The sequence below is a fragment of the Coregonus clupeaformis genome, chromosome 31 (assembly GCF_020615455.1).
Source record: "Coregonus clupeaformis isolate EN_2021a chromosome 31, ASM2061545v1, whole genome shotgun sequence".
In the NCBI taxonomy this organism is placed as follows: Eukaryota; Metazoa; Chordata; class Actinopteri; order Salmoniformes; family Salmonidae; genus Coregonus; species Coregonus clupeaformis.
The window spans coordinates 40,018,957-40,032,051 of NC_059222.1; the positions used below are offsets into that span (position 1 = coordinate 40,018,957).

At 47.3% G+C, this 13,095-nt stretch overlaps 1 non-coding gene across 1 annotated transcript; it reads left to right on the plus strand.

The window, feature by feature from the left end:
- The first annotated feature begins 322 nt into the window (after positions 1-322).
- LOC121548131 lies at positions 323-438 on the plus strand. Its single transcript, XR_005996620.1, has one exon. It is a non-coding gene; the product is annotated as a U5 spliceosomal RNA (small nuclear RNA).
- Positions 439-13,095: the final 12,657 nt, after the last annotated feature.

A 13,095-nucleotide genomic window follows, 5' to 3' on the forward strand; every position in this document is an offset into this window, starting at 1 on the left:
ATTAACTGTTACGCTAACATTGCTCTCCTTACTTGCTCTAATTACATTGGCGTTGCAGATTAAATACTTTTTATTAATGAATGGGACAAACCAGGAAGTGATTTATATAATGCCCAGCGTGCAGTTCGATTTTGTGAAAATGAAGGAAGTCACAAAAGCATTGACACTTTTCAAAGTTCTCTCTTTATTTGCATCATTGGACTGTAATATCTGCGTGTGTTGTGTCGGCGGTATAGTGTTTAGCTTTGTTATTTTTATTTAACCATGACTGTGAATATTAAGTCCGAGAACTGGGTAGGAACGGTGTCCATCATTCTGTAGTACACTCTGGTTTCTCTTCAGATCGCATAAATCTTTCGCCTTTTACTAAAGATTTCCGTGGGGAGGAACATTATGAGTATCAACTAATTTTTTGATGCCCGGCCTCACGGCTGGGCTTCCTACACTTGTTGAAAGTAAAATTCAAATTGTAGGGACTTGTGTGATATTGGGTGGCGTATTCATTTGGGGACCTTAATCTACACCTTTGCAGGATTATATGTTGGGAGGAAAATAGAGGGAGTGGTCAAATAGTTTTGGTTGGTGTTCTCAGTTGAAAGCAGGGGCAACTTCATCCAATGTAGTTTGAAAAATGTGTTGTAGGTGGTAAATTACATCTAATTGTGTAGGCTATGAATAGTTAACTTTTTGCGTGCGGCACAGGCAGTAGGCTACACTCGTTAAAAGCAATAGTGGACAGTGTGTCAAACGTGTTGTTCTGTGATTCGGCTGAAGTTGGTTATGTAGTTAGCAGTGTGTGTGTAACAGTATGTATCCTACCGGTATGTGTACGTTGTGCATCAGTAGCTTACCTGTGAGCAGGGTGAAGTGTGTGGGGCTGGTGATGGTGAGTTAGGGGTGTGTGACGTAGGTTGCCTTGACCCCGTCCCATTGTGTCCAGGTGAGGGGTGTCCACGTCCCTGTCATAGTCCCAACGGAACCCATCGAAAGAGATTAGCAGCAGCTTGTTGTTCCTGGAACACCTTGAGGGGAGCCCACTGTGGCGAGAATACACCCCAGGGGGAGCCTCTGTGTGGGGAAGCCAGAGAGGGAGAGAGGGCCAGTAGGCAGAGGAGACACAGCCTTAGCATCATGACTGGTGCTTCACGGTCACCGCAGGATCAGAGTCAATGGTGATATGCATGACCGGCCCGCTCATTAGGCAGCGGCCTAGAGCGGCAGTTTGACGAGGGCAGCATTTTCAGAGCTAAACTGACCAAGACGCACCTCCAACACATAACACCTCACATTATTCTGCCCCAAAACAATGATAACTTCTCTCACCCAGTGGCATGAGGGCAATTTAGGTGAGCGCTGATGCCGCCACATGATAAGCAGTGCCCACTTTGCCAAAGGCAAGGGCGGAGAATATTTAGCTTGTCCATGCCGAGTGCTCCTCTCCAGGGTACTGTTGGAGAGAAGCAGTGCTGCGGTGCTCCACCAACGCTCCATGAAATTAATTTGACATTAATTATGTAGCCCATAGACTGCAGACCAAATGTATTACAATATCACCAGACAGACACTTTTATCAATCATGAGCTTATTAATGAGGAGAGAGAGTGCAGGAGAAAGTCACCTTAAAAAGGCACGCGGGCGGACATCAGCTTTGGACAGTATATGGTGCTGAAAAGTAATTAATTAAACAATTGTCTTCATTTTAATTCGACTTCACTAACAACAAGGGGTTTTTGTTGGAGCCTATTTCTTTCTATATAAAAAAAAACATGAGGTAGGCCTACCTATTTGACAGATGCAATTATGCTATCCATAGATTTGTCGCTATAGACAAATCCTCCAATACTGTCACCATGCACTCCTTTAATACTTAATACCTCTGTGTCTGGAGCGGCTTGGTGTGTTCAGTTAAAACCAGGGCTCAAATTAAGTGAGGGTTTGCCATACCCTTTGTTTAAGAAATGGGGTAAAAAGTAAACACAATGTTAGCGTCATATTTTGACATGGATAAAAAGCTCCCCTGAATACTGCTAATTTACCATTTTTCTATTTGTTTAAAATGCAGTGGTACGTATAAATATGAAAATAAATGCTTCCAAATGAAATGTACACCCCCACATCTATGTTATGGTTGAAACAATGTATTTATATATGGCTGCGCAAACCGTATCCCTGTCCACATAATGAAATGTTATGTAAGCATCGTTAGTTACACTTACAGTGCATTTTCTGAGATCTCCAAGATACAGGTATAGTACAGGTTTTAAGTTTAACGTTTTATTTCAGTTGTTAAATGCTTAATAATTAGAAATAACACTGTCATAAGTGTCATTAATGTTAGGAAAGAAAGGTAGTGTTTTATGTCACAAGATCTTTGAAGACTCCAAGCATTCAACTCATGAATTATGGACAACTCATGAACTATGGTGTAAACATGTTTTGATTCAACTCCTCTATTATATTGAATTTATACAAGGGGTGGATCTAATCCTGAATGCTGATTGGTTAAAACATACCAGCCATTGTCTATTCCACAAGTTACCACTGGCTAAATATATGACATTAAAATGCCTATTTACTCTGTTCCATCTGACTGCGCAATCAGCCCAGCCAAGCAATTTATAAACTTGATCTCCACTATAAAAAGCATCTAGACATTATCTCAAGTTTTTTTTAGACTAACATTTAGTTTTCAACAACTGAGATTTGTATAAACCTTGCTGTCTGTCTCCAACATTTGCAACATTGTTTCAATATTCAAATTCGATCTCTAGCTGTCCCATAGTAATGAATGTGTCGGGAGTCGGGACGAGACAGACAGCTTTCTCAGCCAGTCGAAATCATGAATCAGCTTGCGTCATTTTTATGGATATATACACAAATTCATGTCATTTGAAGAAAGGTCAAACGAAGCTATGTGCAGCTAGTTTGCAGTCTTTCCAGCTTCAGTTTGAAGTGTTTGGGTTAGCGGTGTTGGCTAGCTCTTCTGAACAACATTGTCCTGAGGCGTGAGTAAATGTTCCATGCCAGGCGAAATCGCTCCTCATTAGCTCATTGTTATGGATGTATCCAAATAAATGTCACTAGAAAACAGCTTAAACAAATGCAAATGCACCTACTTTACCATTATTCTGGCTACACTTGTTGACGTGACTGTAAATTAGCCGTAGTTGGCTAGTTAGCAAGCAAGGGTAAAGAACGTTGCCAGCCAGTATGGCAATGGAACATTTAGAACGAACGACTGTATCCATAGATACAGAACAAAAAGACTGAACGATTGGGTCGCATCCATAGATACAGAACAAAAAGACTGAAGGACCGATAGAATGAACGACCAGCCGGCTTGGGTAGAAACCCTAGATTTGTGTCGGGACTATATCTTGTGGAAGGATTAAATAATATTGGTTGATGCTCGTTGGCTATTGATATTTAAGGCAACCATCAGTGGACTCTACGCTGGAGAACCAATTAGCACCCATTGTGGACTCCATTGGACACTAAGGTAAAGGTGATATAGATAGCCTGCCTTGAAGACCTCGCTAAACTTAGTTTGATCAACGGATTCTACCACCCCGAACATCCGTGTACGACTCTTGGAAATGTTGTTCATTTTGGTATATTTAGTTAATCGTTGACATTGTTTTATATATTACAGTTCATATAAAGTTGTGAGGATGCAGCGATGGAGAAGACGTGTGGTTTTAGCCCAGTAATGGACTAAAGTAGCCTAATCTTGCTGGTTTTAGTCCAAGGACTTTACATGTTCTGTTTAAAGGCGAATTGGCTCTGGAAGCCAAAACAGCCATATACTCCACCTAAACGTGAATCGATTCTCAATTGCGGTACGGTTCCAGAACATAAATCCCTGTACTTTCATCACGTCAAAAATAATTTCACAAGTGCAAAATACACACCTACTATACACAATGTTTTAAAAGTTTCAGCCGACAGTATTGTTCAGTGACAACACCTTTGTGGTCCTCCTGTTTAGTCTTCCATTTACACAAAGGTGTTCGGAGACGCAGATAGCTAATTAAATATGGCCATGTGTGAACCCTAACCCTATAAAAGGTGTGTATTAATTTAACCTTTTGTTTTATGAAAATTATTTCTCACTGATATGAAAGATAAAGGTCCTTATGCTTCCGAAACCATACCGCAAGCATGCATGTTAATGTTCAGACCGAGCAACGGTGCTCTTAACAAAACTCCCCTGTACAGAAGACGCCTTCTTCCAATTAGTCTTATGTGTAATGTAATGAAACTGAGAGTCATGATCAAGGTCTAGTATGGTATCTGAAGCACCATTACAAGTAGCAGAAGGTCACTGAGAAGAGACTAAAGGAAGGATACTTGAACAGGGCTTGGCGAGAATGTGATGTCCACGTAAGATGGAGCTCCAATTTATATTGTCTAATGAATAGACACATTTTGCCATAAACATTTCATAGGCTAAACTTACATTTGGGTGGGAGTGGATAACTAACATGTTACTTTACCAAACAACTGAGAAACGGGCATCATAAAGACCTGCCATAAATCATTCACTCACAGTTGTGGAAAAAGTACTCAATCATACTTGAGTAAAAGTAAATGTTATAGATCAAATTCCTTATATTAAGCAGTGGTGGAAAAAGTACACAAGCCATACTTGAGTAAAAGTAAAGATACCTTACTGGAAAATGACTCAAGTAAAAGTGAAAGTCACCCATTAGAATACTACTTGAGTAAAATACTTAAAGTACCTGATATTAAATAGCCGTAAGGTAAATGTACTTAAGGATCAAAGTAAAAGTATGAAACGTAAGAGCTGTAAATCTAAAACAGCCAGACCTTTTATTTGGTTAGAGCTTTTCTGAAAGGGAACAGTCTTACGGATACAAAAAAAATGTGGATTCTCAAATAGGCAACACATAAAAATACATCTCTTACAGACAAAATAGAATTATGCCTTAATAATTAAGGAATATAGCCAGTAAACGTAAGCACTTACAATCACTTTGCTTTAGAAAAAACATCCCATTATAGAACCCTATATCTAAAAATAAATTAAAATGTTGATGCGTTTATCAAAAGTACATGTACAGAACTGCACACAACCTCACTGTAGGAATATGAGGTCATCACCACTTGATAGAATTAGAAATGTATTAGAAATCAGTGTGTCAGGTCATGCCTTTTTAACAAGGACACCTAGAACTTGTGAATTTTAAACATAAATTAACAAAACGCATAAGGCATCCGTGTCCTTGGGCTTGCTAGCGTTAAACTGTCATTACTTGAAGTTTAAGAATTTACGGTTCATCTTCGGTAAAAGCTGGTTTTCAAAGTTCTGGAATCCAGCCTTGCTCTCCTGGGGCTGAAAACAAGTCCTGCAATGCTGAACAGCCTTTCACATGCAGCTGATGCAGGTAAGGGTGTGTTTAGCCTCAGACAGCTTACAAACTACCGGGAAGGACTTGAGCAACTCCATATGATCAGCTGAACAGGCCAGGTATCCGTCCAGCTGTTTGGAGATTTCTTGTGCTTGAGACGTCTTCATGGCAGAGAAGAAGTCCTCCTCATCTGATGAACTGGTGCCATCACCTAGCCGCAGCAAGGGTTCTTCCAGGTGGTCCTTGATGTAGTCCATTCCTGAAATACTAGGAAGATGACAATAGAAATCAGGCCATTATGAGCCTACATTAATCTGTCCCCATCTATATAACCCAAGCAACAGGGCTAAGTAGGCTACCCATTGGACTGAACCACAAAGTCAGGATTGTAGTTTATATGGGTGGTTCTCAAATCTATGAAGTGTCAAAATGTACACTATACAGTTGTTTATGAATAATCAAATACTGTTAATTAACCACGTTGTCTTACCCATTCTGATGGTGGTGTCATCCTTTGTCCACGTGGTTTTGAATTTGAGGAGAAGGATTGCAGCTGCGATAAGCTCAGGGTCGTGAAACGTGTGGCTGAAGCGCTTCTTCAGTCCCAGTTGTAGCGCATCCACCAGAGGCTTACAGTACTTCAGGGACAACTTGAGTCGGTCAAGTTTTGTGATCAGCAGGTTGATAGTTGGAAGTAGCCACCCCATCTGGACATTGGTTTCAGCCTGCAGGATGTTGATGGCCTTTGCTACTGGGCTCATGGTGGCAGCATACTCTGTGAGGAAGGAGAGTTCAGCTGGATTTAACCTATGAAAAAAACAAAACAACAAATAATAATACTGTTCCCTAACCCTATACAAAGGGGAACACTAACTATTTCACCTGATTTAACTTCAGTAATCAATGGCTGGATGAGTAGTTGACTAAATGGATCAATGATAGTGTATGGCTACAACATGTGAAACAGTTATTAGTCCCCAAGCAAAGGGTCAGGGAACACTGCAACAGATTTAGACAACATTCAAGACATTAAATTGACAAAATAATACATAATCCTTACTTGGATTGGAACCTCGAAGTCTCTGCAGAGAACTCTGACGGCCGCCTCTCCTTTGTCTTTGACGATCCTCGGGAGTCTTTCTACAGCCATGAACCAGGAGTTCCACCTTGTAGCAGTCGGGCGCAGCAGCTGGAAGTCGCAAGCATCTTCAACCATTTTGTCTGCAAGTGTGGATCTTCCGTATTTGTTCCAAAGTGCTTGGCACTTGTCAAATGTTGAACGGGACACTTTTTTATAAGCCTTACTGGATGTTGCTTTCAGGGCATCGACTGTAGGTAGTCTCCTGAGTGGCGCAGTGGTCTAAGGCACTGCATCGCAGTGCTAGCTGTGCCACTAGAGATCCTGGTTCGAATCCAGGCTCTGTCGCAGCCGGCCGCGACCGGGAGACTCATGGGCAGCGCACAATTGGCCTAGCGTTGTCCAGGGTAGGGGAGGGAATGGCCGGCAGGGATGTAGTTCAGTTGATAGAGCATGGCGTTTGCAACGCCAGGGTTGTGGGTTCGATTACCACGGGGGACCAGTATGAAAAAATATATATATATGTATTCACTAACTGTAAGTCGCTCTGGATAAGAGCGTCTGCTAAATGACTAAAATGTAGGTACTAAGTTGAGTAGGTGGCAAGCACAGCGCTGGTGCGTCGGCAGCTGGTACTCAAAACAATAATCTTCATTCAGGATCGTTGCCACCTCAACAAACTCCACTTCTTCACGTTCCTCTTCACCATCTTCCTGTCCTGGCTGAGCTGCTTCACCACCCACTGCTTCCACTGACTCGTTGGCTGAGCTGCTTCACCACCCACTGCTTCCACTGCCTCGTTGGCTGAGCTGCTTCACCACCCACTGCCTCGTTGGCTGAGCTGCTTCACCACCCACTGCTTCCACTGCCTCGTTGGCTGAGCTGCTTCACCACCCACTGCTTCCACTGCCTTGTTGTTTATCTTCTCCAAAAACTTGGAAAACTTTCCAGAAGTTAGAGCCATTGTCTGTTGTTGTTCTCACAATCTTACCACAGATTTCAAACTCAGAATAGATGTAATTTAGGGCGCCAGCCAACACAAAGGTGTGCGATCCCCTCAACCGTTTACAGGCCAGGACTGCAGACCATCTGTTGAGACTGTCAGGGTCTATCCAGTGGGCTGTAACACCAATGAAGCTCCGTCTTCTAGCAGACCAGCAGTCGGTGGTGGTGGCGATGTGGTCAACTCCTCTCATGGCCTCAGTCACTTTCTTCTTCTTCTTCATTTCAGTGGAGGCTTCATCAATCTAAAATGTACCCAGATTCGGAAACTACTTGTTAGCTCGTGTTAGTTTAGTTAGATTGCGTTAACTAACAAAGCTTCCGAATCTGTGCACATTTTAGCCAGCTAAAGTAGGTAGCTACGAGCTAGTGAACTATTTAGGTATATAGGATTAGCTAGCATCAACTAACACTGCTTGTTGCATTAGCAAATGTGGGCTAGCTAGGTTAGCTAATGTTAGATATCATACTAACTAGCATATTAACGTTATTCTAGCTAGCAAGCTAACAGTAGGCTTACCTCAATGTGTTTTTTTAGGTTCGAAGGAGAGTTCTTGAACACTAGTATTTCCTGAACTTTTGGTAAACATAAGACATTTCATCCGGTAAGATGAATACTTCATTCCGATAAAATATTTTATTTATTTTAGATACAGCCAAGGGTGTTCGTCCTCATCAGGAGGTGGTGGTACAGCGATGTCGGACATGCTTGGGCAAAGTGCTACTGAGTGGATGACTGTTTCGCAAGTGACAGGCTCACGGTGGTTGGGGTTCGCACTTTAGGACCCTTGGATTTGCCCAAACTGATGAGGATTGGATCAACTCTGCATGTCGTCGCCTGCTGCATTGCAAAACAACTTCACCCATGAATGTGCCGACTCGCCAATGTTGCTTGCATCTTTTTTCCAACATCATTCGTTTTTTTCTTCCCGCTTCAGATTGATTTGATTTTGTAGCGAGTACAAAGGTGTCAGGGGAAATGGATCAGAGTAAAAGTGTACTTTATTATTATTTATGTAGTGAAGTAAAAGTCGACAGAAATATAAATAGTAAAGTAAAGTACAGATACCCAAAAAAATTACTTAATAATGAAGTATTTACTTCGTTACTTTACACAACTGTTCACTCATTTAAAAACAGTTAAATTCTTAATGAACAGTGCTATCACAGTCTCTGATAACTTTGAAAACAAATAATGAGCGGCTGTGACACTCTGGCTCCATGGACTTTGATTATTGAGCCAGGGTTGTTCATTTTCTTTTGGGTGTATTTCTATGTTGGTTTCTAGGTGTTCATTTCTATGTTGTGGTGGTTCTTGATTATTCATGTGACTCCCAATCGGAGGTAACGAGTGACAGCTGTCGGCTCGTTATCTCTGATTGGGAGCCATATTTAAACTGTTGTGGTTGCACTGTGTTTTTGTGGGTTTTTGTTCCATGTACAGTCATTTGTCACTGTGGACTTCACTATCGTCATTCGTTTATTTGTTTTCGTGGTTGCTTTGATTAAATAAAGTCATCATGTTCACTCAACGCGCTGCGTATTGGTCCGCTTCCTCAGACGATCGTGACAGAAAAACCCACCACAAAAAGACCAAGCAGCGTGTCAAGCGGCAACAGGACCTACCTACACAGGATTTATGGACTCCCATAAAGGATTCATGGACATGGGAGGAGATTCTGGATGGTAAGGGGCCTTGGGATCAACCGGGAGAATATCGCCGTCCTCGTGAAGAGCGGGAGGCAGCTAGAGCCGAGAGGCGGCGATATGAGGAGGCAGCACGGAGGCAAGGCTGGAAGCCCGAGAGTACTACCCAAGAATTTCTTGGGGAGGAAGCGCCAGGTATGGAGAGAACGCTGGTGGATGTCCTCCTCGGCTGGGGACATATTACGCAGGAGGAGGCCGTCCGGTACCGGAGGGCGATGAAGGGGGAGAACCTGGCAGGAGAGGAGCAACGGCATCAGCAGGGCCATCGTCGGAAGGACGAGAGGCAACCCCAAAAAAATTTGGGGGGGGGGCACATGGCTTGGGCGGCTGGGCAGCAGGAGGCTGCCACAGGGAGACGTGGAGAGAAGGCTATCGGATTACGGGAGCCATTGGCGAGTAGAGGAAGGGAAGTTGTTGCGGCACGGCGTGAGAGACTGATGTGTGTTACCAGTCCGGTCCGGCCCGTTCCTGATCCCCAGTTAAAGCCAGTGGTGTGTGTTCCCAGTACGGACCGGCCTGTTCCTACTCCACGCATCAAGCCCACGGTGTGCGTCGCCAGTCCAGCCCGGCCTGTTCCTGCTCCACGCACAGAACCTACGGTGTGCGTCGCCAGCCCAGCCCGGCCTGGTCCTGCTCCACGCACAGAACCTACGGTGTGCGTCGCCAGCCCAGCCCGGCCTGTTCCTGCTCCACGCACAGAACCTACGGTGTGCGTCGCCAGCCCAGCCCGGCCTGTTCCTGCTCCACGCACAGAACCTACGGTGTGCGTCGCCAGCCCAGCCCGGCCTGTTCCTGCTCCACGCACAGAACCTACGGTGTGCGTCGCCAGCCCAGCCCGGCCTGTTCCTGCTCCACGCACAGAACCTACGGTGTGCGTCGCCAGCCCAGCCCGGCCTGTTCCTGCCACTCGCACCAAACCTACGGTGCGCGTCGCCAGCCCGACCCGGCCTGTTCCTGCCACTCGCACCAAACCTACGGTGCGCGTCGCCAGCCCGGTCCGGCCTGTTCCTGCCACCCGCACCAAGTCTACGGTGCGCGTCGCCAGCCCGACCCGGCCTGTTCCTGCCACTCGCACCAAACCTACGGTGCGCGTCGCCAGCCCGGTCCGGCCTGTTCCTTCTCCCCGCACTAGCCCTGAGATGCGTGTCCTCAGCCCGGTACCTCCAGTTCCGGCACCACGCACCAGGCCTACGGTGCGCCTCAGACGGCCAGAGTCTGCCGTCTGCCCAACGGCGCCTGAACTGCCCGTCTGCCCAACGGCGCTTGAACTGCCCGTCTGCCCAACGGCGCCTGAACTGCCTGTCTGCCCAACGGGGCCTGAACTGTCCGTCTGCCCTACGCCGTCTGAACTGTCCGTCTGCCAAGCGCCGCAGGAACTGCCCGTCTGTACTGAGCCTGCAAAGCCGCCCGTCTGCCATGAGCCTTCAGAGCCGTCCGCCAGACCGGAGCCGCTAGAGCTCTCCGCCAGACAGGATCAGCCAGAGCCTTCCGCCAGACAGGATCAGCCAGAGCCTTCCGCCAGACAGGATCAGCCAGAGCCTTCCGCCAGACAGGATCAGCCAGAGCCTTCCGCCAGACAGGATCAGCCAGAGCCTTCCGCCAGACAGGATCAGCCAGAGCCTTCCGCCAGACAGAATCATACACCAGCTATGGAATCAGCAGGAGCCGACGCAGCCCATACTAGACTGGAAGCCCAGGTTCGGGGCCAGCAAGAGCAGCTCCTGCAGATGGGAGCCGCCCTGCTGGAGGTGATGACCGCAATCCGAGGCTGGGGTCCGCCTCCACCGCCAGCCGCCCAGCCAGCACCATCAGCCAGCCATGAGCAGCCAGATCCGTCAACCAGCCACGAGCAGCCAGATCCGTCAGCCAGCCACGAGCAGCCAGATCCGTCAGCCAGCCATGAGCAGCCAGATCCGTCAGCCAGCCGCGAGCAGCCAGATCCGTCAGCCAGCCACGAGCAGCCAGATCCGTCAGCCAGCCGCGAGCAGCCAGATCCGTCAGCCAGCCATGAGCAGCCAGACCCGTCAGCCAGCCATGAGCAGCCAGATCCGTCAGCCAGCCGCGAGCAGCCAGATCCGTCAGCCAGCCATGAGCAGCCAGACCCGTCAGCCAGCCATGAGCAGCCAGATCCGTCAGCCAGCCACGAGCAGCCAGATCCGTCAGCCAGCCATGAGCAGCCAGATCCGTCAGCCAGCCGCGAGCAGCCAGATCCGTCAGCCAGCCATGAGCCGTCCAGCCAGGATCCGCCAGAGCCGTCCAGCCAGGATCCGCCAGAGCCGTCCAGCCAGGATCCGCCAGAGCCGTCCTGCCAGGATCCGCCAGAGCCGTCTAGCCGGGATCCGCCAGAGCCGTCTAGCCGGGATCCGCCAGAGCCGTCCAGCCAGGATCCGCCAGAGCCGTCCAGCCAGGATCCGCCAGAGCCGTCCAGCCAGGATCCGCCAGAGCCGTCCAGCAGGGATCCGCCAGAGCCGTCCAGCCGGGATCCGCCAGAGCCGTCCAGCCCGGATCCGCCAGCCAGCCAGGATCAGCCAGAGCCAACCAGCCAGGATCCGCCATTCAGTCCGGAGCTGCCCCTTAGTCCGGTGCTGCCCCTTAGTCCGGTGCTGCCCCTTAGCCCGGTGCTGCCCCTTAGTCCGGTGCTGCCCCTTAGCCCGGTGCTGCCCCTTGGCCCGGTGCTGCCCCTTAGTCCGGTGCTGCCCCTGAGTCCGGTGATGCCTCGTAGTCCAGTGCTGCCCCTTAATCCTGTGGGGGTTTAGTTGGGGGTGGTCATTTGGAGGAGGCTACGTAAGCGGGTAGTGACTATGGTGGGGTGGGGACCACGACCAGTGCCAGAGCCGCCACCATGGACAGACGCCCACCCAGACCCTCCCCTAGACTGTATGCTGGTGCGCCCGGAGTTCGCACCTTTAGGGGGGGGTACTGTGACACTCTGGCTCCATGGACTTTGATTATTGAGCCAGGGTTGTTCATTTTCTTTTGGGTGTATTTCTATGTTGGTTTCTAGGTGTTCATTTCTATGTTGTGGTGGTTCTTGATTATTCATGTGACTCCCAATCGGAGGTAACGAGTGACAGCTGTCGGCTCGTTATCTCTGATTGGGAGCCATATTTAAACTGTTGTGGTTGCACTGTGTTTTTGTGGGTTTTTGTTCCATGTACAGTCATTTGTCACTGTGGACTTCACTATCGTCATTCGTTTATTTGTTTTCGTGGTTGCTTTGATTAAATAAAGTCATCATGTTCACTCAACGCGCTGCGTATTGGTCCGCTTCCTCAGACGATCGTGACAGCGGCGCGCACCATGTGCCCAAAAGCGTGACTTCATTGGCATGTTCACCTAGGTGCCATGCCAGCAGTGGAGAGAGTAGGGAGCAGGTTGGCGATACCAAACCAACTAAATACCAAAAGGTACACATTTCTAGCAACCTTACTACCAGATCGTCTGAGGTAAAATACCAACCAACCTCCACCCTGCAGCCTACCCTTGCTCCAAATGTGGTAAGTTTTAAAAAGTCAGCACTCATTTTAGGGAATATATAGTTGCATATAGAGTGATTAAAAATAAGTGTTTATTGTACCAATACTCATGAGTGCAACAGTTCTATTGGAGTTGTCCCCGAGGCAGAGGAAGGCTGAATCTGCGGCTGTACTGACAGCCTCACCTTACAAAAGGTTGTTGGAGGAAAATGCTCGACAGAAACATCAAAAATAAGAAAGTAATAGAACAAAGCAGCTTCTTCCAAAAAAAGGTGATCTCAAAGAAGGTTGTTGCAACACAACAAGCCACATCAGCCACCAAAGAAGGGGATGTGGAAAGTATTTTCTGTGAGGAGCTGTTTTCAGTCACATGTTGCTAGACTGGATTAGGTGTGAGCAGTGCAGGAGGTTGGCTCATGAGTTGTGCTCCAGTTTTACTGGGGATAGCTTCATTTGTGAC